Genomic DNA, 26,917 nt, shown 5'->3' on the forward strand with positions numbered 1-26,917 from the left:
ATGGCATCATGCCTTCTAGATTTTTCAGCAAGGCAGATAAAGATAAAAATACTCTGAAGTAGTCAGAAAAGAAAGAATGAAGCTAATTGAAAGTATGAAGCTAATTGAAAGGACCTCCAGGATATTGAAACAAAAGCCATATAACGAATGATTGTTGTCCTTAATGTACTATGTTGTCTCTCATCTCCTTTGCTGTCCCTTGGTTATCTCATATTGTTGCAGTATCTCACTTTGTTATCTGATATAGTGAATTTATTTGTATTTGGTTATTTGAAATTTGATAGGGAAGGGGGGAAAACCAAGACGGGTGGGGGGTGTGGGGGGGAGGGTAATGGGTACCAAGACATGTGAAAGGGTATCAATGTATGTGAATTAATGCACCTTCTATCTGGCAAATATCATGTAACCCTTTTGCTAATTACAATAAAAAAATAAATAAATCAAGAAAGAAAGAAAGGAAGAAAGAAAGAAAGAAAGAAAGAAAGAAAGAAAGAAAGAAAGAGAAAGAAAGAAAGGCAAGCACAAATAGAGGAGTTCCAGGAATTTATACAGTACCCTACAGGTACACTAGGTGTCAGTACTGAGATTATTTTTCTCAAGATGCCTAAGGATGGGACCATGCCACACTCACAGAACATTTCTTGAGGAAATCTTAATCCCTCTGAGGTCAACCCCCAAGAAAGAATGTTTTCCTCTCCCTCTCTCCTGTATTATCTCCCTAAAAATATTTTCATCGATTTTACATACCCACTTTACTTATTTATCTATTTAGTTTTTGCCAGTCCCAGAACTTGAACTCAGGGCCTGGGCACTGTCACTGAGCTTTTTTTGCTCAAGGAATAGCACTCTACTACTTGAGCCACAGCACTACTTTTGGCTTTTCACGTTTCTGTACTGAGGAATTGAACCCAGAGCTTCATGCATGCTTGGCAAGCACTAAGCCACATTCCTAGTCCCTGTAACATACCCATTTTATGACCAAACTACTTCCCCTTCTCCTCCTCCTCCTTCCTCTTCCTCTTCCTCTTCTTCTTTTTGTGGGTCATGGGGCTTGAACTCTGGGCCTGGGTGCTGTCCCTGAGATCTTCAGCTCAAGGCTACCACCCTACCCCTGGGCTTGGGCATTGTCCCTAAGCTCTTCAGCACAAAGCTATTGCCCTACCTGTGGAGCCACAGCCCCACTTCCCCTTTTTCTAGGGATACATTGGAGGTAAGAGTCTCTAGGCCTTTTGTGCCTGGGCTGGCTTTGAAACACTATCCTCAGATCTCAATCTCCTGAGTAGCTAGGATTACAGGGGTGAGCTACCACCCGGCTCAAACTTCTTGAAAGGGTTTATTCTTCCTGTCTTCACTCCCATATTTCCCATTCATTTCATTTGTAAAAATGTTGTCTTGTGGGCTGGGAGTTTGGTCTAGTGGTAGAGTGCTTGCCTAGCATGCACAAAGACCTGGGTTCAATTCCTCAGTACCACATTAATAGAAAGAGAAAAGATGGAAGTGGTGCTGTGGCTCAAGTGATAGAGCTCTAGTTTTGAGAAAAGTCCAAGAGCAGTGCTCAAGCTCTGAGCCTCACAACTGGCAAAAAAAAATGTTGTCTTGTTTCTACACATTTTTTTTTAGGATTTTAAAATTGTTATTATCAAGGTGCCATATAGAGAGGATACTGTTATAGTTATACAGGTCAGGTGAAGAGTAAATGTCTTTTTTTTTTTTTGCCAGTTCTGGGCTTGGACTTTCTCAAGGCTAGAGTTCTACCACTTGAGCCTCAGCATCATGTCGGCTTTTTTTTTTTTTTTCTATGTATGTGGTACCCAGAAATTGAACCTGGGTCTTCGTGCATGCTAGGCAAGCACTCTACCATTAGGCAAAATTCCCTGCCCATTCTTCCTTTCTTAGTCAGTCATGGAGCTTAAATGCTGGGCCAAGGCATTGTCTCTAAGCTCTTCAGCTCAAGGCTAGTTATCTGCGCTACCACTTTGAGTCACAGTACCATTCCCAGTTTTCTGGTGGTTAACTGGAAACAAGTCTCATGAACTTTCCAGCCTGGACTGTTTTTGAACAACCACCCTAAGATTCAGCCTCTTAAGGAGCTAGGATTACAGGCATAAGCAGCCACAGGTAGCTGAAATTTTAAGGCTATTTTATATTTCCATGGTGTGTGTGTGTGTGAGTGTGTGTGTGAAACTGAGGTTTGAATGCAGGGCCTTTTGATAGCCAGAATCTCAACCCATGGAGCCATATCCTCCCATCCTTATTACATACTTCATATCTTTGTAAAATACTATTAAACTAAATCTAGTGTTTACCAACTTTCTCCTACCACATTATGTTTGTGAAATTCACACAAGGCAACTTGTGTGGTTTTCCTGCTTCCTTGCTCTATGTTTTTTTTTTTTTTCTTTCTTTTTGCAGGCCCTGTGGCTTGAACTCAGGATCTGGGCTCTGTCCCTAAGCCTATCTGTGCTTAAGACTGGTGTTCTATCACTTGAGCCACAGCAATACTTCCAGCTTCATCTGGAAATAAGAGTCTCACAAATTTTCCTGCCCAGGCTGGCTTCAAACTGTGATCTTTAGATCTCAGCCTCCTGAGTAGCTAGGATTACAGATGTGAGCCACTAACTCCTAACTTTTTCATTTTTAAAAACTCAGTCCACCTAGCTTCTGCTTCTATAAAACACAAAGTACTGGGCTATGATTGTGGCTTAGTGGTAGAGTACTTGCATAGCATGCATGAAGCCCTGGGTTTGATTCTTCAGTACTACACAAACAGAAAAAGCCAGGTGTGGCACTGTGGATCCAATGGTAGAATGCTAGCCTTGAGCAAAAGAAGCTCAAGGACAGTGCCCAGGCCCTGATTTCAAGTCCCAGGACTGGCAAAACAAACAAACAAATCACAAAGTACTCTGCTCAAGATTACCAGTGACGAAATGCTTCCAGATCAAAGGACACTTAACTTCCTCCTGGTGGATCTGGAATTTCTGATCATTCTTCCTTCTAGAACACTCATGGGTATTTCCTGAGGGATAAACTGTTAGAATTTTTCCCTGACCTTTTTTTTTCTTTTCCAATATTTTCTCTGGCCTTCTTCCTCAGCCTGTTCTCTGAATGTGGATTACTTGGCTGTCTCCTAAGCTCTCTCTTTCTCTAGAGTCCTATATTTTTATTTCAGCACTTGCATACTGTTTGTGGACCTCTGTTGCATATAAAACTATTCCAAACTAGAAGGCTCAGTGGAATAGTTCTTGCTGCATATAAAACTACTCCAAGCTGGAATGGTGGCTCATGCCTGTAATCCTAGCTACTCTGGAGGCTGAGATCTGAGGATCAAGGTTCAACCTCAGCCCAGGCACAAAGGGACCTGAGACTCTTATCTCCAATTAACCTCTAGAAAATGGGAAGTGGGGCTTGGCTCCAGGGTACAAGGGTAGCCTTGAGCTGAAAAGGTCAGGGACAACACCCAGGCCCAGGGGTAAGTTGGTAGCCTTGAGCTGAAGAACTCAGTGACAGCGCTCAGGCTTAGTTCAAGCCCCATTACCCACAGAAAAACAAACAAACAAACAAACAAACCCTACTTCAGTTTAGCTGGGCACTGATGGCTCACACCTGTAATCCTAGCTACTCAGGAGGCTGAGATTTGAGTATCATAGCTCAATGCCAATCTGGACAAAGAAGCCCTCTCTCTCTCTCTCTCTCTCTCTCTCTCTCTCTCTCTCTCTCTCTCTCTCTCTCTCTCTCTCTCCATATATGTGTGTGTATATATATATATATATATATGTTATTTTTTTTTATTGTCGGGACATCCATGAGATTCTTAGCTCCAATTAACCACCAGAAAACTGGAAGTGGCTTAAAGTGGTAGTAGGTCACTAGCTTAGACTTGAACAAAAAAGAACTCAGGGACAAGGCCCAAATGCTGAGATGCTGAATTCAAGCCCCATGATTGACAAAAGAGAAAAAAATCTATTTTAGTTTGAAACTAGCTTGGGCAGGAAAGTCCATAAGACATTTATTTCCAAATAACCATGAAAAAGCTGGAAGTGGAGCTGTGGCTCAAGTTTGGAAAGTGCTATCCTTGAGTGGAAAAAAAAAAAAAAAAAAGCTCAGGGACAGCAGTTCAAGCCCCAGGACCAGCACCAAAAAATCAAAATAAATTTAAAATTATCAAAAATTAGAGGGCTCGGGCCGGGAGTTTGGCCTAGTGGTTAAAGTGCTTGCCTAGCATGCATGAACACCCGGGTTCGATTCCTCGGTACCACATACATAGAAAAAAAAAAAAAAAAGCTGGAAGTGGCGCTAAGGCTCAAGTGGTAGAGCTCTAGCCTTGAGAAAACCCAAGGACAGTGCTCAGGCCCTGAGCTCAGGCCCAGGACTGGCAAAAACAAATAAAGTTGAGCTTCCTTTAAAAAAAAAAAAATTAGAGGGCTCAGTAGAGTAGTCCTACTGGTCTCACTTGGGGTCTCTCATGTGGCTATAATCAGAAGGTGCCTGGAGCTAGCATGTCCACAGGTCCCTTTCCCAATAGCTGGCCCGGGGGGATAAGGCTGGACTTTCCTCTCTATGTCAAGGTCTCTCCCATCAGGTGTTCCTTTTGGCTAGTTCATAATAGCTAATTTCTTTCTTACTTTTTTTTCTTTCTTTTTTTCTTTCTTTGTTGTTGATAATGGGATTTGAATTCCCGGCCTGGGTGCTGTCTCTGAGCTCTTTTGCTCAAGGCTAGTCCACTTCCACTTTGAACCACAGCACCATTTTCAGCTTTTTCTAAGTAGTTTATTGGAGGAAAGAATCTCATGGACTTTCTTGCCTGGTCTGGCTTTGAAACATGATCCTCAGACTTCAGCCTCCTGAGAAGCTAGCACCTGGCAAAATTTTCTCAACCTTTTTTTTCCTGTTAGTTATGGGAATTGAACTCAAAGCTTGAGCTCTTTTATGTTCAAGACTAGCTAGGTAGCACTCTACACTTTGAGCCACAGTACCACTTCTGCTAATTCCTTTCATTCAAACTTAGAGGTTCCATAAGCACAGGAGTAGAACTTGCTCTCTCTCTCTCTCTCCTCTGCCAGTATCAGGGTTTGAACTCAGTGCTTCACACATACTTGACTGATGCTTTACAACTTGAACCATACCTCCAGTCTGGCTTTTTGCTAACCAGCAAAAACCTCTCCGTTTTGCGATGGAGTTCAGCAACCTTTTCTTCCTAGATTGGTTTTAAACTGTGATTCTCTTGAGATTAGTTTCCTGAGTAGCTAGTATTTTACAAGTGTGAACCATTACAAGTACCCAGCTACTATGTCTTCTTAGGATTTAATTGGACCTAGGACAGTATCATTTCTACTGCATTCCACTGTTTAAGGAGAGTCCTTGGCTGGCCCACATCCCTGAATACCGAGTCCTATTTCATTGGGAGCTATCTCTTTTTTTTTTTTTTTTTTTTGCCAGTCCTGGGCTTAAGCTCAGGGTCTGAGCACTGTCCTTGGACTTTCTCAAGGCCAGAGCTCTACCACTTGAGCCTCAGCACCATTTCTGGCTTTTTTTCTATGTATGTGGTACCGAGGAATCGAACCCGGGTCTTCGTGCATGCTAGGCAAGCACTCTACCACTCGGCCCTGGGAGCTATCTTTTGAGATTAGCTATTACTCTATGAGTTAACAAATTCTAAATTACCTGAATTGCTTTTAACTGTATTTTTCTTTGTCTTTATCTTTTTTTGGATCTGGAGAACAAACCCAGGACATTGCACTTGCTAGCAAGCATTCTGCCTCCTACATCCCAGCCCTTAAATTACTCTTTTGAGGTTTAGAACCAAACATCCCTGTGGCCTGCCAGACTTCTCTTCTTGGGTTTGTCACCAGGGTGTGTGTACTCAGGCTCCTCCACCATCCCAGTCCCCTCTCAGCTCTCTCCAGCTAAATGTTAGCATCACTACTGCATAGCATTACTTCTGGCTGCTCCCTCTCTTCAGTCCTCCCTCACATTCCTTTTCTTAAGCAGATCTCGAATTCCTTCTGACCTTCTCCACTGCTTATTGCTTAACAACAATGATGGTGGTTGACTACTGAGGGTTTTCCACATGAACGCACCCATGGGGCACATTCCAGTTAGTCTTATTTTGTGGACGAGAAGCCTAAGGCCAATACATTGAGTAACTTAGCCTAGCTGTGAGAGAACTAAGCATCCTTCACAAGCAGGATGTACTGTCAGTACTGAGTACCATTCAGTTCAGGCAACTGTTGTTGCCTCTTACTTGGACTTCCATAGCAGCCTCACAACTAGCATTCCTGCTACCAGCCTGGCATCATAAAACCCATCCTCCACGTTGGCCAGAGCTATCTTTCCAGAATGCAAAATGAGTCATGGCACTAACTCTGTGTAAACCTTTCAGTAGTTTCCTTCCCACCCTTGAGATAAAGTCAAACTTTTCACAATGGATAATAAAGTCTTTCCCAAATTGGTTCCTGTCCAACTGGACAGAGTGGCATGAGGTAATAGTTCTCCATGGGGCCATTTTGGAATTTTGGGTCCTGGGTTTGATCCTATCATTTGGGTCTTGGCCTTGATTAAAGTCTATTGCTATCTCTCTAGGTGAAACGGATGTCCCTGTGTCCACCCTTGTGACTGACCTTAACGCAGAGGGATATTGCACAGCATAGGAACTTCATCCATATTGGATGTTCCATGAAGGATGGTATTGGACTTAAGGTTTGAAAAATAAGGCAGAGACATATGGTAGCATGGTAGCTGAGGTGAGAATTAGTTGGTCTGATGCGGCAGTTGGAAGCAGATTCACACAGTCAGTATACAGTGGTGAAGATGGGGGAGGGGAGCAGGTTGAAGAACTGGAAGGCTGTAGCAAATAATTTGGATCCACCCCTTGGTGGCCCAATCACCTTCAGGCATGCAGGATGTAGATGTCTGAACTGGCTGATCCTGAGGTGTGGAATGTGCTCCTTGCCCTCTGGTTGGTAATAAAATTCTACTCATCCTTGAAGGGCTAGTAAAAAAAACATTTATGAAATCTCCTCTCCTCCTTTAGCAAGAATTAAATCACTCCTTTGTCATCCCACAGCCTTTATGTCCCCCTGGCACTAATCACATGCTGATCTGTATCTCAGCTCACTGTTTACATGCTAGCCTGACTGCCAGCACTACCACTTCCCTTAAGGACAGAGAGAGGCTTACATCACCTCTGTAGCCACCTCCCTGTGCCTAGCCCCAGTGCCTGGCTCATAGCAGGTACTCAATGAGACATTTACCTGACTAATGGGTACAGAACTGCACCACTCCTGGTAAGACAGAAGGAAAACAACAATAATAACAACTTATGGCTTATAATGTGCCCTTCCACTCATTACCCTAGTTAAGCCTTCAACAACTCTAGGAGACCCATGGGTCAGTACTGGGACAGCTGTTTTACAGACAGGGTAGCTGAGGTCCCTTACTTCAGATTCAGTGTTATGAAAAACGTAGACTCAAATAGCATTTTGAGGGTTTAAAGCAATGGGCTTGGGCAGGGATGATAAAGTGCTTGGGGGTGGGGTGGGGAGGTGGGGGAGAGAGACTAGGGAGAGCTCCTTAACTATGAGAGTTAGCAGCTCCACCAGGGAGGGTGCAGGAGGGTTCTTGCCCTAGGCCCAAGCACCATCCTCATGTGTAGGTCTGGGAAGATGGGGAAGCCTCAGCCCCCACCGGACTCGCAAGAAGGATGGTTGGGCCGAGTGGCTGAAATGAGGTAAAGGATGACTTCGTAGCTGTTGCTGTCACAAACCCGAGCTTGCCTACAGGGCCCAGGCAGGGTTCGCTGTCGATGAGGGAAGGACATTTGCGAAGGTTGGTGAGTGAGTGAGTGTGTGTGTGTGTGTGTAAAACACGATAAAGCATATTCAAGAAAGTTTTCTCCACAACCCACTCACGCGTGCAATTTTTAACACGTCTGGAACCCCTAAACGTGCACTGGGCCAATGAAATCAGCCTCTCCAGGGGCCGAACCTCGGCAGGACTCGCTGGTGAGGGCCCCAGGTGGCTCCCACCGCATCTCGAAGAGACATCCCCGGGGTCCCGGCGGCTAGGCGGCGTCTCCGACCTTCCCAAGATGGCGGCCGCCGGCCGCTTCCGTCTTTCCGGAAGCCGGCAGGGGGCGGGCTCTCCGGGCGCGCATGCGCACTGGGCGCCTCTCCCCGCGCCCGGTGCCCTCCTCCTCCTCCTCCTCCCACTTTTTTCTTTTTCCTTCTTTTTTTTTTTTTTTTTTTTTTTACCCCCCGCCTCCATTTTGTTCGCGGACGCTGGGGACAGAGGGAGCAGATCCATTTCCGGGTTGGTAAAAGGGGCGGCGGCAGCGACGAAAGAGAGAGAGAGAGCGAGCGCGAGAGAGCTCGCCGGGCGGGGGGTGGGGGGTGGGGGTTGGCCAGCGGGACAGGACGAAACCTGAGTGGAGGTGGCGGAGGATTCGCTCCCGCAGCCGCTGCAGCCAGGTCAGTGAGAAGCTGGGGTCCGCCGGGGTCCGAGGGGGCGGGAGACCCGGGGGAGGGGAGCGCGCGGGGCGGGGCTTGACGGAGCGGGGGGCGGCGGAGGAGGGGCCTGAGGAGGAGAGGGGGCCGAGGGCGGGCTCTGAGGGCCAGCGGGGCTGGGCCTGCGGGTCCCACGGGCGGGGGCGAGGGGGCCCGCGGGCTGTGAAAATGGGGTGGGAGGCTGTCGAGAGAGCGGAAATCAGGGGTCCTGAAGGGTTGGGCCAGGTGAGTAGCACGGAACCTCGGCTGGAGGGGCGCAGTGCCCGTGTGGGGAGGGGGCGGCGATGGGGACACGCGGCGTGACGTTCGGGGGCTCGATTGAGGGGAGAAGGGGTGGCGGGGAGGATGACTCGGGAAATCTGCTTACCTTAGAGGACGAGATCAGAATTGAATTACAGGGTGGACTGGGAAAGGTGGAGGCGCTCTTGGGAGAGCCCGGAGTTGTGGAGGGATTCATCTTGGAGAGGAGTGGGGTCAGGGAAGGAGGACATCTTAAGGGGGAGACGGAGGATGGAGTTTCTGATCCGGGGGGAGCCTGTTCAAGAGCTCTTGCTGGAATGAGCGGCTGGAAGAAGCTGCTGAGTGCACACTCGTATATGCACACACGCACCCCACACGCACGCAGGTACAGCTGCCTTTCTTCAGCTTAGCCTTGCTGCAATTTTTTTTTTTTTTTTTACCAGTCCTGGGGCTTGAACTCAGGACCTGGGTACTGTCTCTGAGATGCTTTTGCTCAAGGCTTGCACCCTACCACTTGAGCCACAACACCGCTTTCTGGCTTTTTCTGTTTATGTGGTTGATGAGAAATGGAACTCAGGGCTTCATGTGTGCTAGGCAAGCACTCTACCACTCAGCCATATTCCCGACTCTTTGCTATAATTTTTTATGTCAGGAAAGAGTTGGCTCTGAATTGCTGCATGTTTATTTCATGTGTGTGCGTGTATGTGCACGTGTGTGTGTGTGCACATGCCAGTCCTGGGGCTTGCATTCAGGGCCTTGTGGTCTCACTTTGGTTTATCATTTATTGCTAGTGCTCTTCCACTTGAACCACCCCTCCACGTGCAGCTTTTTTACTGGTTAATTGGAAGTGAGCTTTACAGATTTGTCTGTCTAGTCAGGTTTTAAACTGTGAGTTCGACTCCCGAGTAACAAAAATTACAGGCTTAAGCCACCTGTACTTAGCAGTGTTTGATTTTTATTTTGGGGGGGGGAGGATCAGCCCTGGGCTTGAACTTAGGTGCTAAGCACTGCCCCTGAGCTTCTTTTTTGCTCAAAGCTAGCACTCCACCACTTGAGCCATAACACTACTGTAGTACTGAGGAATTGAACCCAGGGATTCATGCATGTTAGGCAAGCATTGTACCACTAAGCCACATTCCCAGCCCCAATGTTTTATTATTATTATTATTTTATCAGTCGTGGGACTTGAACTCTGGGCCTGAGTGCTGTCCCTGAGCCCTTTAGCTCAAGGCTACCACCTTGAGCTATAGGGCCACTTCCGTTTTTCTGGTGGTTAGTGGGAGATAAGAGTTCACAGACTGCGGCCAGGAGTTTGGCCTAGTGGTTAAAGTGCTTGCCTAGCATGCACGAAGACCCGGGTTTGATTCCTTGGTACCACATACATAGACAAAAGCCGGAAATGGTGCTGAGGCTCAAGTGGTAGAGTGCTAGCCTTGAGAAAGTCCAAAGACAGTGCTCAGGCCCTGAGCTCAAGCTCAGGACTGGCAAAAAAAAAAAAAAAAAAAAAAAAAAAAAAGTTCACAGACTTTTGTGCCTAGGCTGGCTTTGAACCAAGATCCTCAGATCTCAGCCTCCTGAGTAGCTAGGATTACAGGGGTGAGCCACTGCAGCAGGCTCCAATGTTTAATTTTTAGACTGCTCTTAGTGTCAACTTTTAAAAAATCAAATGTTTTGTATAACGTGTTACATTATGTTGTGTTCCAGTTGCCATGAAGGTAGAAGTTAAAGTTGGGAATAAATATAAATGATACTGGTTGATGGACACTGGTACATGCAGTATTTTATTTTCTAGCTACCAGCTTTTCTGCATAAACACTTTTGAGAGTTCACTGAAAAGTAGTGTTTAGAAAGTTGAACCTAGGCCGGGAGTTTGGCCTAGTGGCTAAAGTGCTTGCCTAGCATGCATGAAGACCCGGGTTCGATTCCTTGGTACCACATACATAGAAAAAAGCCAGAAGTGGTGCTGAGGCTCAAGTGGTAGAGCTCTAGCCTTGAGAAAGTCCAAGGACAGTGCTCAGGCCCTGAGCTCAAGCCCAGGACTGGCAAAAAAAAAAAAAAAAAAAAAGAAAGTTGAACCTAGTACTTTGGTCTGGTGACTGTGTCCTTGTTAGTTGGAGGGGACTTCTAGGCTTGTAGATAATCTTAGCTATTTTATTATTCTTCACAATTTGGACTCCTTGCTTTTTCTTTGGGCATCACATTCAACACTGCTTGAGACTTGCTTAGTCTACAAGTGTTTCTAAAAGTCTTGGCATTTCTGAGTTCTAACATGGATTTGCCAAAAGGGGGCAGTTTCTAATTCTATCTCATACTTGATATCAGAATGGTGTTTACCCTACTTGGTACTGATTAGTTATGTGATATCAGCACAAAGGTGAAATGCAGGGGAGAGCAGAAGGAAGGTGTTGACAATAGAAGTTTTCAGGTTTTACTGATGGCTTTTTTTTTTTTTTGTCCCCATCTTGGTATTTGAACACAGGTCTTTGAGCTTTTTTGGTCAAGGCTAGCATTGTACCACTTGAGCCACAGCTCCATTTCTGACATTTTAGTAGTTTTTTTTGGGAGGTAAACTATCAAACTTCTCTGCCAGGGTTACCTGAACTGTGATCCTTAGATGTCAGCCTCCTGAGTAGCTAGGATTAGAGTCATGAGCCACTGGTACCCAGCTCTTTGTGATTCATTTTAAAGAGAATTTTGAGATAGCTTATTGAGGCCCCTTGCTAGACCTTTTAGCCTGCTTCTTTAACATAATGGCTTTCAGTTTTCTTTACCCTGTCACATTTTCCCTTTTAGTATAGTCCTAAGTGAAACATGGCAGAACACACATTTCTCCCTTCCTTTTTAGTATTAGATGAACAACTTGTCTGTGCCACAGCTTGATACCACCAAATTGAAAGGATTCTTGACTGCTTCAAATGGGAGGGTGACAGAAGCTGAGCTGGGTTTCCTGGGCCAGAGAATGGACTCTGTCAAAGCCGAAGAATGGTTGCAGAAGCACAAACCCAGACCTTCAAGCTGTGACTAACATTGTGGCAACATGCATCTCTTTGCCAAATAACTTCTTTTCTTTTTGAGTGTGATTGTTGATCTCTTTCTCAAAGTAGGCTCTTGTTGCTACTGTTTTCCACACAACTCCTAAGCAGAAGTTGGCAGAGTTCTGCCTCACTGACTGTCTCTTGAGGGATGTGCCCCGGATTAGAGTGGAAGGGGCGTTCCATGTCAAAAGGAGGTTCATTGGCAGATCCTGCTCTGGGAAATAGAGGCAACATTCTTTACCAAATGTTCTTGCAATCTTTTCTTCTTCTAAATTTAAATGTTTCTTATTCATCTGATGATTAAATGCAGAATCATTGTCTTTGACTAACTTTGCAAGTCTAGGACATTGAGTAAAAGAGAGTTTCCTGTCCAACTGCATCCCCTTTTACTTCTAGTCTTGAAGCTGGAAGATTACAGGCTCAATGTAAGAGCATCATTTCTCTCTCTCTCTCTCTCTCTCTCTCTCTCTCTCTCTCTCTCTCTCTCTCTCTCTCTCTCTCTCCCTCTCCCCCTCCCCCTCCCCCTCCCCCTCTCCCTCCCTCCCTCCCTCCCTCCCTCCCTCCCTCCCTCCCTCCCTTCCTTCCTTCCTTCCTTCCTTCCTTCCTTCCTTCCTTTCCCCTCCCAGCACTGGGGATCAAACCCAGTAGCCCACTAGGCAAACACCTCTAGTCTCAGTGAGCATTTTGTTTGTTTGTTTGTTTTTTTAAGATTTTAAATATTAGCTTATATTAGTCATTCATTGAAGAAGGTTTCATGGGTGGGGAGTTTGGCTAGTGGTAGAGTGCTTGCCTAGTATGCACGAAGGCCTGGGTTCGATTTCTCGGCACCACATACATTAAAAAAAGCTGGAAATGGAGCTGGGAGTTTGGCCTAGTGGTAGAGTGCTTGCCTGGCATGCACGAAGGCCTGGGTTCGATTTCTCGGCACCACATACATTAAAAAAAGCTGGAAATGGAGCCAGGAGTTTGGCCTAGTGGTAGAGTGCTTGCCTAGCATGCATGAAGACCCGGGTTCAATTCCTCGGTACCACATACATAGCAAAAAGCCAGAAGTGGTGCTGAGGCTCAAGTGGTAGAGCTCTAGCCTTGAGAAAGTCCAAGGACAGTGCTCAAGCCCTGAGCCCAAGCCCAGGACTGGCCAAAAAAAAAAAAAAAAAGCTGGAAATGGTGCTGTGGCTCAAGGGTAGAGCTCTAGTCTTGAGAAAAGTCCAAGGACAGGGCTCAGGCCCATAACTGGCAAAAAAAAAAAAAAAGGTTTCATTGTGATATTTTCATATGTGTGTACAAACATGCAGTATGCTCCATCAATCTTCATTTTTTTGTTTTTTTTTTTAATTTTTTTTATTGTAATTAGTAAAAGGGTTTCATGATATTTGCCAGATAGAAGGTGCATTAATTCACATACATTGATACCCTTTCACATGTCTTGGTACCCATTACACTCCCCCCCACACCCCCAATCTTCATTTTTTTTAAGTGCCAATCCTGGGGTCCTGGGTACTCCTCCTGAGCTGCTTTTTGCTCAGGGGTAGTGTGCTACCATTTGAGCCATAGTTCTACTTCTCCCTCTCTCTTCTTAAAACAGTGTCTTATTATTTTGGCCAATCCTGAGGCTTGAACTCAGAGCCTAGACTCTGTTGCTGAGCCTCTCTGTGCTTTACTATTTGAGCCACAGCTCCACTTCCAGCTTTTTCTGTTTATGTGGTAATGAAGATTCCAACCCAGGGCTTCATGCATGGTAGGTAAGCACTCTACCACTAAGCCACCCAGCCCCTATTTTTTTTTTTTTTGTACGTCATGAGACTTGAACTCTGGGCCTGGGTGCTGTCCCTGAGTTCTTCAGCTCAAGGCTAGTACTCTACCACTTTGAGCCACCGTGCCACTTCTGCCCCTATTTTTATTGTTGTTGGTGGTGGTGGTTGTAACTTGAGCTCAGGTCCTGGGCACTGTCCTGAGCTCTTGCTCAAGGCTAGCACCCCACCACTTGAGCCACTGTGCCACTTCTGGTTTTTGAGTGGTTAATTGGAGATAAGAATCTCATGGAGGGGTAGCTAGGAGTTTGGTTTAAGGGTAGATTGCTTGCATTGCGTGCACAAAAACCTGGGTTCCACTCCTTGGTACCATATACATAGAAGGAAAAAAAAGCCAGAAGTGGTGCTGTGGCTCAAGTGGTAGAGCTCTAGCCTTGAGAAAACCCAAGGATGGTGCTCAGGCCCTGAGCCCAAGCCCAGGACTGGCAAAATCAATCAATCAATCAATCTCATAGACTTTCTTTTTTCTTTTCTTTCTTTTTTTTGCCAGTCCTGGGCTTGGGCTCAGGGCCTGAGCACTGTCCTTGGGTTTTCTCAAGACTAGAGCTCTACCACTTGAGCCTCAGCACCACTTCTGGCTTTTTTCTATGTATGTGGTACCGAGGAATCGAACCCGGGTCTTCGTGCATGCTAGGCAAGCACTCTACCACTGGGCCAAACTCCCGGCCCCTCTCATAGACTTTCTTGCCTGGTCTGGCTTTGAACCTTGATCCTCAGATCTCAGCTTCCTGCATAGGTAGGATTACAGGTGTGAGCTGCCAGCACCTGGCCAATAAGCCAATTTCTAAGATTCTAAAACTTAACCACCGAACCCAGCCAGTCTAAGTTTACTTCTTCTTCTTTTTTTTTTTTTTTTGCCAGTCCTGGGCTTGGGCTCAGGGCCTGAGCACTGTCCTTGGACTTTCTCAAGGCTAGCACTCTACCACTTGAGCCTCAGCACCACTTCCGGCTTTTTTCTATATATGTGGTACTGAGGAATTGAACCCAGGTATTCATGCATGCTAGGCAAGCACTCTACCACTAGGCCAAACTCCCGGCCCCTAAGTTTACTTCTTTGATAGTGATGATTTTTGCATCAACATTAGTAAACTAGTATTTGTGGAAAGAAGAGAAAAAAGATCTCTAGAAGTTGAGCTCAAAATTCCCAGATGTATGTTCATGTGCCAGTAGTTCATGCCTGTAATCCTAGCTACTCAGGAGGCAGAGATAGGAGGATTGTAGTTCAGAGCCAATTTGGGTACAGAAGTCTGTGAGACTCTTATCTCCAATTAACCACTAGAAAATAGGAAGTGGCACTGTGCCTCAAAGTAGTAGAGTGCTAGCCTTGAGCTGAAGACCTTAGGGACAGCATCCAGCCCAGCAAGCCCCACAACTGACAAAAGAAAAAAAAAATGGCTTATTGGGGAACAATTCTTAGATTATGGAGGAGAGAGGAATTGCTGGTTTGTTAGATAGCTATTTAGGAAACCTATTTACTTCCCGGGAATATTGACTCTTATTTGAATCTTCACTGGGTTAGGGAGAGAATGTAGCATTCTAGTTATGAACTGGTGAATCTAGTGTTCTGTCACACTTTCTAGGCCATATGTCTTACTTGGGTACATAAGTTGTTTTTTTTTTTTTTTTTTTTTTGTCATTCCTGGGGCTTGAACTCAGGGCCTAGGCACTGTTCTTGGTCCTTCTCAAGGCTAGTGCTCTTCCACTTGAGCCACAGCACCATTTCCAGCTTTTTCTGTGTATATGGTACCAGGGAATCAACCTAGGGCTTTGTGCATGCTAGGCAGGCATCTACCACTAGGCCACGCTCCTGGCCCTGATACAAAGGTCTTGGTGGACATACAAGAGAATCAGCCCCAGAGCTGTTAAAACTGAATATATGGAAGCATTTTTATCTGGGGTCACTTTAAATCTGGATATGTGAAAGCATTTTTATCTGCAAATACAATGATTTTGGTTTGGAAATCATAGCATTCAAAGCCCAGATGGTTTTGTTTGATTTAGTACTTTTCTTATGTAATTGGATCAGCTTGCTCTGCTTTTATAACTTAAAGTAGATTCTTGATTTAGCAGCCTACCACTAGAGATCAAAGAATGAATATGTGTAAGATTTCTAGCATTTCAGCAAGGAGCATCTGTGTTTCTGATGGCTTAAGGGTATTACATGAACCAGAAGAGAGTCTTCAACAGTGAAAGTCACAGCCTTGTTAGATTATCTGTGGTGAGTTGGGACTTAATATATTGTCTTTGAAATGAGGCATGATATGTCTCTCCATAGGAAGTCTGGATCAGAATTTCAAGGAACATCTGCTTATATTTCTTTTCAGACTTTTTTTTTTTTTGGTCAGTCATAGGGCTTGAACTCAGGGCCTTGGCACTGTCCTTGAGCTCTTTTTGCTTAAGGCTAGCACTCCACCATTTGAACCATAGCACTATCAGCTTTTGAGTGGTTAAATGGAGATAAGAGTCTCACAGGGACATGTCTATCCGATCTGGCTTTAAACCCCAATCCTCAGGTCTCAGTCTCCTGAGTAGCTAGGATTATACAGGCCTGAGCCACAGATTTTTTTTTTTTGTATGTGTGTTTCATTTTATTTATTTTTTTATGGTATTACTGAGGCTTGAACTCAGGTCCTGCTGTTGAGTTGCTAAGCAAGCATCTTGCCACTTGAGCCATGTGGTCTAGTTCTTGCTTTAAGCTGTTTTTCAGAGAGTATCTGTTCCTAAGCTTTTTGCTAGGGTGGCCTCTAATGTTGATTCTCTCCCCCCATCTGATTTCTGCCTTTTGAAGAAGAATCTTCTAAACTTTCCTGCCAAGCTGGCAAGATCTTAGCCTCCTGAGTAGTTAGGGTTCCCGACCTGAGCCACAATTTCCTGGTCCTTGGCCTTTTGTTATTGGAGACCATCTTCGTTGGATTTCCTTCTTTCTCTTGTCTGTATATAGTAGACCCTTGTATAAACAGTTCCAAGAAGCTGCCATGAAGGAAAATCCATGAATGCTTGGGAGGCTGGTACACAAATTGGACTGGAATACTGCTCTTATTGTCTCCATGACTGGGATGAATTGAGTGAAATTGAAATGGACATATACAGGGCATACAGCTTATTTACAATATTCAGATACATTGAGTGAATGGAAATTTTTCCTTCTTGTAATTTGAATTGCTATCATTCTCCTTTTTAGAAATAGAAAAAAACCAGCCAAACAAAAACAAATGCCCAGCATGCATAAAAGTCAGTACTGTGGCCAGGTGTCAGTGGCGCACGCTTATAATCCTAGCTACTCAGGAGGCTGAGATCTGAGGATTGTGATTTGAAGCCTGCCAGCACAGGAAAGTCAGAAGTGGTGCTGTGGCTCAAAGTGGTAGGGCACTAGTCTTGAGTACAAAAGCTCAGAGATAACACACAGGCCCTGCGTTTAAGCCCCATGACTGGTCAAAAAAAGAAAAAAAATTCTGTACTGTACTTCAGATCCTTGACTCATTTTCCTATAACACTTTCCAATTTCTGCTACTGACATGCTGCCTTTCAACAGTTCCAGAATGTTCACTGTATCTCTTAAATTAAGCACATTAGCATTTACTTTGCTTTTTGGGTACCATTTGCTTTTTTGGGAGGCATATTTTCTGCACAGAGGCAGCAGGTAACATGGGATGCAAGCTCAACAGAGATAACATGGACTGAACTCAGCATCAGTGCTGAGCTGCAGAATATGCATGTAAGAATTAAAACCTTCTGCTTTTGAAATTTTGTTCTTATTTTATTTGTGACTATACTTGATCTAAACTCCATGTTAAATCCATGAAAAAGCCAGGCACAGGGAGCTCACGGCTGTAATTCTAGCTACTCAGGAGACTCAGATTTGAGGATCATGGTTCAAAGCCAGCCCAGGCACTTAAGTCTGTGAGACTATTATCTCTAGTTAACCATCAGAAAACCAGAAATGGCACTGTGGCTCAGAGTAGTAGAGCACTAGCCTTGAGCTGAAGAGCTCAGGGACAGTGCCCCTCTCCAGAATTCAAGCCTCACGACCGACAAAAAAAAAAAAATCATGAAAAATGCAGATTTATGTATGCTTTTCTGCTTTTATATTTGGCAAATGAACCTGGAAAATGATTGATTTTAACATTCATCCTTCTGCCTGGGCATAGTAATAAGTGCTTATAATGCTAGCACACAGGAGGCAGAGGCAGAAGCCCCAGTGTTGGCACCCCAAAATTTTTTTTTTTTTTTTTTTTTGCCAGTCCTGGGCTTGAGCTCAGGGCCTGAGCACTGTCCTCGGACTTTCTCAAGGCTAGAGCTCTACCACTTGAGCCTCACCACCACTTCCAGCTTTTTTTTTTGTATGTATGTGGTACCAAAGAATCGAACCCGGGTCTTCGTGCATGCTAGGCAAGCACTTTAACCACTAGGCCAAATTCCCGGCCAGTTTTTTTTTTATTATAGATTTTTGCTATATAGTCTAGGTTAGTCTCATATTATGACCCTGCTGACACTGCCTCCCAAGTGCTGGGATAATAGTAATGCCACTAAGAGTGGCTTGTCTTTCTTCTTTTTCTTTTTCTTTTTTTTTTCCAGTCCTGGGCTTGAGCTCAGGGCTTGAGCACTGTCCTTGGACTTTCTCAAGGCTAGAGCTCTACCACTTGAGCCTCAGCACCATTTCTGGCTTTTTTCTTTGCATGTGGTGCCGAGGAATCGAACCCGGGTCTTCATGCATGCTAGGCAAGCACTTTAACCACTAGGCCAAACTCTCGGCCCCGTTTCTTCTTTTTCTTTCTTTCCTTTTTTTTTTTTTTGGTTAGTCATGGGACTTGAACTCTGGGTCTGGGTGCTGAGCTCTTCAGGGGTACCATGCTACCCCTTGAACCACAGTGCACTTCTGGTTTTCTGGTGATTAACTGGAGGTAAGAGTCTTGGACATTTTAGTCTCAGCCTCCTGAGTAGCTAGAATTACAGGCGTGAACCACCTCACTCGGCCTTTGTCTTTCTTATTTTTGTAGCTTAATTAACTTTTATAGGTAATTTTGGTTATTACTTATCTATTTTTTAACTGCCAGGAATTGCTGTATTGCCCATCCCACGCAGAAGTCCTGAGCTCAAGTTATCCTCCTGCTTCAGCCTTTTGAATAGCTGGGACTACAGTTGCATGCCACTGTACCCAGATTGGTCATAAGGTCATAATTTTTCTAGTGCTTAGAAATTACTCACATATTTGGCCTCTGTTATCGTGAGCTCTGAGATCACGAATCACTATGTGGTTACACCCAAACTGGGGCGTAGATTCAGGTTGCATCAGGCAGCCTGATTCCATTAGTTGTTGAATTAAGGTAATAGGTTTTAGAACTAGGTATTTTTATTTTTATTTTTTATTTATTTATTTTTTGCCAGTCCTGGGCTTGAGCTCAGGGCTTGAGCACTGTCCTTGGACTTTCTAAAGGCTAGAGCTCTACCACTTGAGCCATAGCACCACTTCCGGCTTTTTTCTATGGATGTGGTACCGAGGAATCGAACCCGGGTCTTCATGCATGCTAGGCAAGCACCTTAATCACTAGGCCAAACTCCTGGCCCCTAGGTATTTTTAATATTTTACTATTTTTGGTTTAAGTTTTCTGCCTACCTTACCTGCATTGATAACATATACAGTATTGACCTTGTTTGTTTGTTTATTTATTTTTTACCAGTCCTAGGGCTTGAACGCAGGGCCTGGGCACTGCCCTTGAGCTTTCTCAAGCCTAGTGCTCTACCACTTGAGCCACAGCACCAGTTCTGGCTTTTCTGTGCATCTAGTATTGAGGAATTGAACCCAGGGCTCTGTGCATGCTAGGCAAGCAGTCTACCACTAGGCCACACTCCAGGCCCAACCTTATGTTTTGAGTCTTCTTCCTCTTCCACTTCCTCTTCCCGTTCCTCCTCTTACTTTTCCTCCTCCCATTTCCTCTTACTCTTCCTCCTCCTGTTCCTCCTCTTACTCTTCCTCCTTCTCCACCTCCTCCTCCTTTTTGTTGTTCGTCCTGGAGCTTGAACTCTGGGCTTGGGTGCTATCTCTAAGCCTCTATGCTTAAGGCCAGTGCTTTACCATTTGAGTTACGGTATTGCTTCTGGCTTTTTCTAAATAGTTTATTGGAAATGAGAGTCTCATGGACTTTTTTTGCCTGGGATGCCTTCAAACTGTGATCCTCATAGCTCATCCTCCTGAATAGTTAGAATTAGAAATGTGAGTCACTGGTGTCTGGCTATTTATTTATTTATTTATTTATTTTTGCCAGTCCTGGACATGAGCACTCTACCACTTGAGACACAGCACCACTTCTGGCTTTTTCTGTGTATGTGGTATCGAGGAATCGAACCTAGGTCTTCGTGTATGCTAGGCAAGCACTCTATCACTAGACCAAACTCTTGGCCCTGGCTGGTTATTCTTATATGGTGATTTTGCTCATACCATATTGGGTTGGGTGGTTATTTATTTATTTATTTTTGCCAGTCCTAGGGCTTGAACTCGGCCTGAGCACTTTCCCTGAGCTTTTATGCTCGAGCTAGCACTCTACTACTGGGAGCTTTTTCCAGCTGAAGCTGGGCTTCAGCTCAGGGCCTGAGCACTGTCCTTGGACTTTCTCAAGGCTAGAGCTCTACCACTTGAGCCTCAGCACCATTTCTGGCTTTTTTCTATATATGTGGTACCAAGGAATCGAACCCCGGTCTTCGTGCATGCTAGGCAAGCACTCTACCAATAGGCCAAACTCCCAGCCCCCTTTTCAGCTTTTCGAAGATAAAGAGTCTCATAGACGTTCCTGCCTTAATGGACTTCGAACCTGGATCCTCAGATCTCAGCCTCCTGAGTAGGTAGAATTACAGGCATGAACCACTGGCACCCTGGTTGGCTGTTTATTTTTATGAGTGAGGCACTAAGAGTCCTTGTGTGATCAAGTATGGCAGAATTGTTAGAGGGCTTCTGCAGTGTCCTTTGCAATGTCTCCTGCCAGTAAGTTTGAGGGTAAGTTTAGCTACTGGTGTTCTTGGAGCCAGTAGCAGAAGAGAGCACAAGAGAGGAGAGACAAGAGGTATCAAGTTTTCACTTGATCCTCCTGTTTTCAGGATAGCCCTCTTGTCCTTAGCTACGATTAGTCTTTTGGTTCAGACTCTTTTATTTTCCCAGTCTTCTGTTAGCATAGGGAGGAGATGGAGGAATCTATTTCTTTTTTCTTTTCTTTTTTTGCCAGTCCTGGGGCTTGATCTCTGTCCTTGGGTGTTCTCAAGATTAGAGCTCTACCACTTGAGCCACAGCAACGTTTCCGGCTTTTTTCTATGTGTGTGGTACCGAGGAATCAAATCCAGATCTTTGTGAATGTTAGGCAAGCACTTTATCATTAGGCCAAACTCCCAGCCTGAAGGAATCTGTTTCTTTGTGTTTTTTTTTTTTGTTGTTGTTTTTTTTTTTTTTTTCCAGTCCTGGGCTTGAGCTCAGGGCCTGAGCACTGTCCTTGGACTTTCTCAAGGCCAGAGCTCTACCACTTGAGCCTCAGCACCACTTCCGGCTTTTTTCTATGTATGTGGTACCGAGGAATCGAACCCGGGTCTTCATGCATGCTAGGCAAGCACTCTACCACTAGGCCAAACTCCCGGCTGTTTCTTTGTTTTTTTTTTTTTTGTTTGTTTTTTTGTTTTTTTTTGGCCCCCTTCTCTTTCTGGCCCCGCTCGCTCCGGCCACCACTCGCTTGGGCTCCACTTGCTTGCTTTCGCTCTCTATCGCTTGTTGCAGTCTCGTCTCTGCCACTTCCGGCTTGGTTGTGTCTCGTCTCTGCCACTTCCGGCTTGGTTGTGTATGTGGGATACCGAGGAATCGAACCCGGGTCTTTGTGCATGCTAGGCAAGCACTTTAACCGCTAGGCCAAACTCCCGGGCCCTGTTTCTTTGTTTTTTAATTTAAAGAAAAATTTTTTTTGTGGGTCATGGAGCTTGAACTTGGCCTAGGCGCTGTCCCTGAGCTCTTCAGCTCAAAGCTACTGCTTACCTTTGAGCCAAGCCCCACTTCCCATTTTTCTAGAGGTTAATTGGCGATAACAGTTGCAGGTCCTTTTGTGCCCTGGCTGGCTTTGAACCTTGAACCTCAGATCTGGAATCTGGTTTTTTTTTGTTTTGTTTTGTTTTTTTTTTGCCAGTCCTGGGCTTGAGCTCAGGGCCTAAGCACTGTCCTTGGACTTTCTCAAGGCTAGAGCTCTACCACTTGCCCCTCAGCACCACTTCCGGTTTTTTTGTACGTATGTGGTACCAAGGAATCGAACTCGGGTCTTTGTGCATGCTAGGCAAGCACTTTAGCCACTAGGCCAATCTCCCAGCCCTGGAATCTGTTTCTTATATGGACTTTTTAGTCTTCATGGCAAACTCCTTAGGTTTCTTCTAGTATTGTTTTTGTATTTAGACTCTTTTAATCTGTCTGGCTTTCTTAGAATGTATGTCTTTCATGATTAACTCTTCTCTTCCCTGTGCTGGCTGATGGCCTTGTGTGACTCCATTTTCTTGCCAACATCTTTAAGCCCTTGGTTCCTAGGCTGTGTGGGTAGGGAGGAGAATATTAATTTAGAACATTGAGCTACTCAGTATCATTTCACTATCTAAACCCAGGAATCTGTTTTTGTGAAATGGAAAATTGACTCAGGCTTTGAAAACAGATGTACTAATCATCTCCTTTGGATTTATGCAGTATCTTTCTGGAGATGATAAAGTCCTGTGACTTGAAGTGTTTTTGATTTTTTTTTTAAAACTTTGGCCAGATGAAAGAACATCCTTTCCCCCCCCCTTTGTATTATATATCCCTTGAAAGAAAAATAGGGCTGTGCCTTTAACTGCCAGTCTCTGTAAAATATCTGGAAATGTGTTTGGAGCCGCTTCTTGGTTGCTGTGAATTGCTTTGAAGTCAGTAGTCTAATAGTACTTGTCACAGTAATATTATAGACACCAAGTGTAGAATCCTAGTTCTTTTTTTTTTTCTGGGTCATGGGGCTTGAACTCGTCCAGGACGGTCCCTGAACTCTTCAACTCAAGGTTTCCACCCTACCTCTGGGCCTGGGCATTGTCCCTGAGCTCTTCAGCTCAAGGCTACCACCCAACACTTGAGCCAAGCCCCACTTCCCATTTTTGGGATGTTAATTGGCAATAAGAATCGCAGGTCCTTTTGTGCCCGAGCTGGCTTTGAACCTTGATCCTCAGATCTCAGCCTCCTGAGTAGCTAGGAGATTACAGGCATGAGTCACTGTACTTGGCTTAGAATCCTAGTTCTTATATTAAAAAGTATAGTCTTTTTGGTCCGGGAGTGTGGCCTAGTGGTAGAGTGCTTGCCTAGCATGCATGAAGACCCAGGTTCGATTTCTTGGCACCACATGCACAGAAAAAGCCAGAAGTGATGCTGTGGCTCAAGTGGTAGAGTGCTACCCTTGAGAAAGTCCAAGGACATTGCTCAGGCCCTGATTTCAAGCCTCGGGACTGGCGCCATATATATATTTCTATAGTGTATCTATCCATCTTTCTGTAGCCTGAGGAGGTCATGTTGGCTTTGGTATAGAACTGATTTGCATTCGTAGGTGAGTAGTTTTATAGAAACAGCTTTAATTGGGACCGGGAGTTTGGCCTAGTGGTTAAAGTGCTTGCCTAGCATGCATGAATACCCGGGTTCGATTCCTCGGTACCACATACATAGAAAAAAGCCGGAAGTGGTGCTGAGGCTCAAGTGGTAGAGCTCTAGCCTTGAGAAAGTCCAAGGACAGTGCTCAGGCCCTGAGCTCAAGCCCAGGACTGGCAAAAAAAAAAAAAAAAAAAAAAAAATGTGGACTGGGAATGTGGGTTAGTGGCAGAGAGCTTGCCTAGCATGCATGAAGCCCTGGGTTCAATTCCTCAGTACCACATAAAAAAAAAAAAAGAAACAGCTTTAATTTTCTTTTTCTTTTTTTTGCCAGTCCTGGGGCTTGAATTCAGGGCCTGGGCACTGTCCATGGACACTTTTGTTCAAGGATAGCACTGTACCACTTGAGCTATAGCACCACTTCTGGCTTTTTCTGTGTATGTGGTACTGAGGAATTGAACCCATGTCTTCATGCATGCTAGATGAGCATGCTACCACTAGGCCATGCTCCCAGCCCCAAGATTTAATATTTTTATTTATTTGTTTATTTGATTTGTATTTTATTTTATTGTGCTAGGGTTTGAACTTGGGGACTTCTGCTTCCTAGGCACTCTATCTCTTGAGTCATGCCCCACTGAGCCTACACATGAGGTTCCTTTTTTTTTTTTTTTTTGGCCTGTCCTGGGGCTTGAACTCAGGGCCTGGGCACTGTTCCTGAGCTTCTTTTGCTCAAGGCTAGTACTCTACCACTTGAGATGCAGCACCTCTTCTGGCTTTTTCTGTTTATATGATACTGAGGAATCGAACCCTACGCTTCATGCATGTAGGCAAACACTGTACCACTAAGGCACACTCCCAGCCCTTGGTCCCTTCTTTTAATTGGGGGGGCAATATTGGGTTTGGCCCCCAGTCCTTTTTTTCTTGAGTTCTTTTTCAGATAGTATCTCTTTCTTCTTGCCTGGGCTAGCTGAATTGCCATCCTCCTATTTTATATCTTTATATTGGGTATGGAAAGCACATGGCCCCAGTTTTGTTTTGTTCTGTTTTGTCGGTTGTGGGACTTGAACTCTGGGCCTGGGTGTTGTCCCTGAGCTCTTTAGTTCTAGGCTACTTCCCTACTCCCTGAGCCACAGAGCCACTTCCTGTTTTTGGTGGTTAATTGGAGGTAAGAGTCTCACGGACTTTAGTGCCCAGGCTAGCTTCTTCAGATCTCAGCCTTCTGAGTAGTTAGGATTACAGGCGTGAGCCACCATGCCCAACTCCAGTTTTTTTTTGTTGTTGTTGTTGTTGTTTCCTGTCAGTGAGTTGAGATAACTTTTTTTTTTTTTTTTTTTTTTTGCCAGTTCTGGGCTTGAGCTCAGGGCCTGAGCACTGTCCTTGGACTTTCTCAAGACTAGAGCTCTACCACTTGAGCCTCAACACCATTTCTGGCTTTTTTGTATGTATGTGGTACCAAGGAATCGAACCCAGGTCTTCGTGCATGCTAGGCAAGCACTTTAACCACTAGGCCAAACTCCTGGCCCTTGAGATAACTTTTTATCCACCTTTTCCCCCTTCCCCCCAGGCTGGCCTTGAACCCGTGAGTGTCCCAAGTAACAGAATTAGAAAAGAGCCGCTGGTTTGGGTCTTTCTATCACGTTTTTACAACTTCCATTAAAATACTTCTGATAAAAATTGAAAAAACAAATGTTCAAAATTAAGTATATCTATTTCATTGATTATTCATTATCATCTGTGTTTCAGAGTACCGCTTTAAACTATTTCTGACTTACTGGTGTTTTGTATGCAGGACTCCTGCCCCACCCCCCTCCATCCCACAGTACATAAGTGCCTTCAGAATAACAGATTTTTCTTTCCCTGAAAAGAAGGGGAGGAGTTGCTAGGGACTGGAGTTCTTTAGTGAGGTCATCCTCTGCTTTCTGTTTTGGATGATTTTCAGACATTTAATTTACAGTTACCTTTGCATCAGCTGTCGTTAGTCATCCTCTTTAAGAAGCCATTTCTTTGCAGCTGTGGTCATTTAATTGAATGTGAGAGTAGACTTCTCATTGATTTGTCATCATTTTAGATGAGAGGACTTGGCTCCTGAGACTTATTTTGTATAATCTTGCTTTGAATAATCTGTGGTGTCTTAATTTTTACCACATAGAGACTCCAGAGTTTACAGTTTTAGGACACTTAAAAAAAATAATATAGCTGGGTGCTAGTGGCTTACCCCTGTAAACCTAGCTACTCAGGAGGCTGAGATCTGAGGATGTGGTTCAAAGCCAGCCTGGGCAAGGAAATCTGTGAGACTCTTATCTCCAGCTAACCACTAGAAAACTGGAGGTGGCGCTGTGGTTCAAAGTGGTAGAGCACTAGCTTTGTGAAGAACTGCTTATGGATAGTGCCCACGCCCTGAGTTCAAACCCTAAGTCTGAAGATGATGATGTTGACAATAACTGTGAGCTGGTTGATGGTGGTTCATACTTGTAATCCTAACTACCCAGGAGGCTGAGATCAAAGGATCAAGGTTCAGAGCCAGCATTGGCAGAAAGGTCTATGAGACTCTTATCTCTAACTAACTGTAAAAAAAAAAAAAAAAAAAAAAAAAGCTGGACAGGCTGGGAATGTGGCTTAGTGGTATAGAGTGCCTAGCATGCACAAAGGCCTGGGTTCAGTTCCTTAGTACCACATAAGCAGAAAAAAGCCCAAGGTGGTACTGTAGCTTAAATTATAGAGTACTATCCTTGGTCAAAAGAAGCTTAATGACAGTGCCCAGGCCCTGAGTTCAAGCCCCAGGACTGGGGGTCAGGGAGAAAAAAAAAAGTTAGAAGTAGAGCTGTGGCTCAAGTTGTAGAGTGCGTCTTGAGCTAAAAATGCTAAGGGACAGCATCCAGCTCTGAGTTCAAATCTCAGGAATTGTACTATATATGTATTCTGAGACAGAAGGAGAAAGTCATATTGGGAAAAAAGCTATATTATGAGATTCATCCTTATGGGTTTTTTTTTTTTTTTTTGCATTGTATGACAAAATCATACTCTTGTAGCCCAAGTTGGCATTGAACTTTCAATCCTGCCATCACCTCCCAAGAGCTGAGTTTACAGTCATATTACCACCATGCTCAGCTTCATACTTACATCTTTTTTTTTTTTTTTTTTTTGGCCCCCTTTCTCTTTCTGTCTTTCTGGCCCCGCTCGCTCCGGCCCCGCTCGCTCCGGCCCCCGCTCGCTCCGGCCTCGCTGGCTCTGGCTCGGCTCGCTCCCGCACGTTCCGGCCCCGCTCGCTCCGGCCACCACTCGGTTGGGCTCCACTTGCTTGCTTTCGCTCTCTGTCACCGCAGTCTCGTCTGCCACTTCCGGCTTGGTTGTGTATGTGGGATACCGAGGAATCGAACTCGGGTCTTTGTGCATGCTAGGCAAGCACTTTAACCGCTAGGCCAAACTCCCGGGCCCCATACTTACATCTTGATGAGGAAAAAAAAATAGCTTCATTTTCTCTTTCAGTGTTGCGTGTTTATAATGATGAAAAACCATTGGTTGAAAGAGTAAAGTATTGGTGTTCGGTTTATTTTAGAAGTCTTAGGATTTTTCAGTTTAAATATTCATGATGGGTATGTGATTTTTTAAAATTTGTTAGATCAGTCAGATTTGCTACATAGTTTCCATAATGAAAAAAATGCCTGTAGTTGGAAAAAGAATTTCCCTCAACACATAAACTTGGAATTTTAGTGAATTCCA

At 44.7% G+C, this 26,917-nt stretch overlaps 1 protein-coding gene across 2 annotated transcripts in view; it reads left to right on the forward strand.

Moving 5' to 3' along the window:
- The first annotated feature begins 8,343 nt into the window (after positions 1–8,343).
- The window catches only part of Wipf2 (WAS/WASL interacting protein family member 2), a 41,329-nt gene continuing 22,755 nt past the window's right edge, over positions 8,344–26,917 (forward strand). The window contains exon 1 of one of the 2 annotated variants that reach the window (XM_090350798.1): positions 8,344–8,465. The gene's annotated coding sequence lies outside the window, so the exon portion shown is untranslated. Of the gene's footprint in view, positions 8,466–8,600; positions 8,727–26,917 lie in introns of those variants that run through there. The other variant, XM_090350799.1, reaches the window with a different exon arrangement.

The sequence above is a fragment of the Megascapheus bottae genome, chromosome 17 (assembly GCF_031878675.1).
Source record: "Megascapheus bottae isolate mThoBot1 chromosome 17, mThoBot2.hap1, whole genome shotgun sequence".
Taxonomy (NCBI): Eukaryota; Metazoa; Chordata; class Mammalia; order Rodentia; family Geomyidae; genus Megascapheus; species Megascapheus bottae.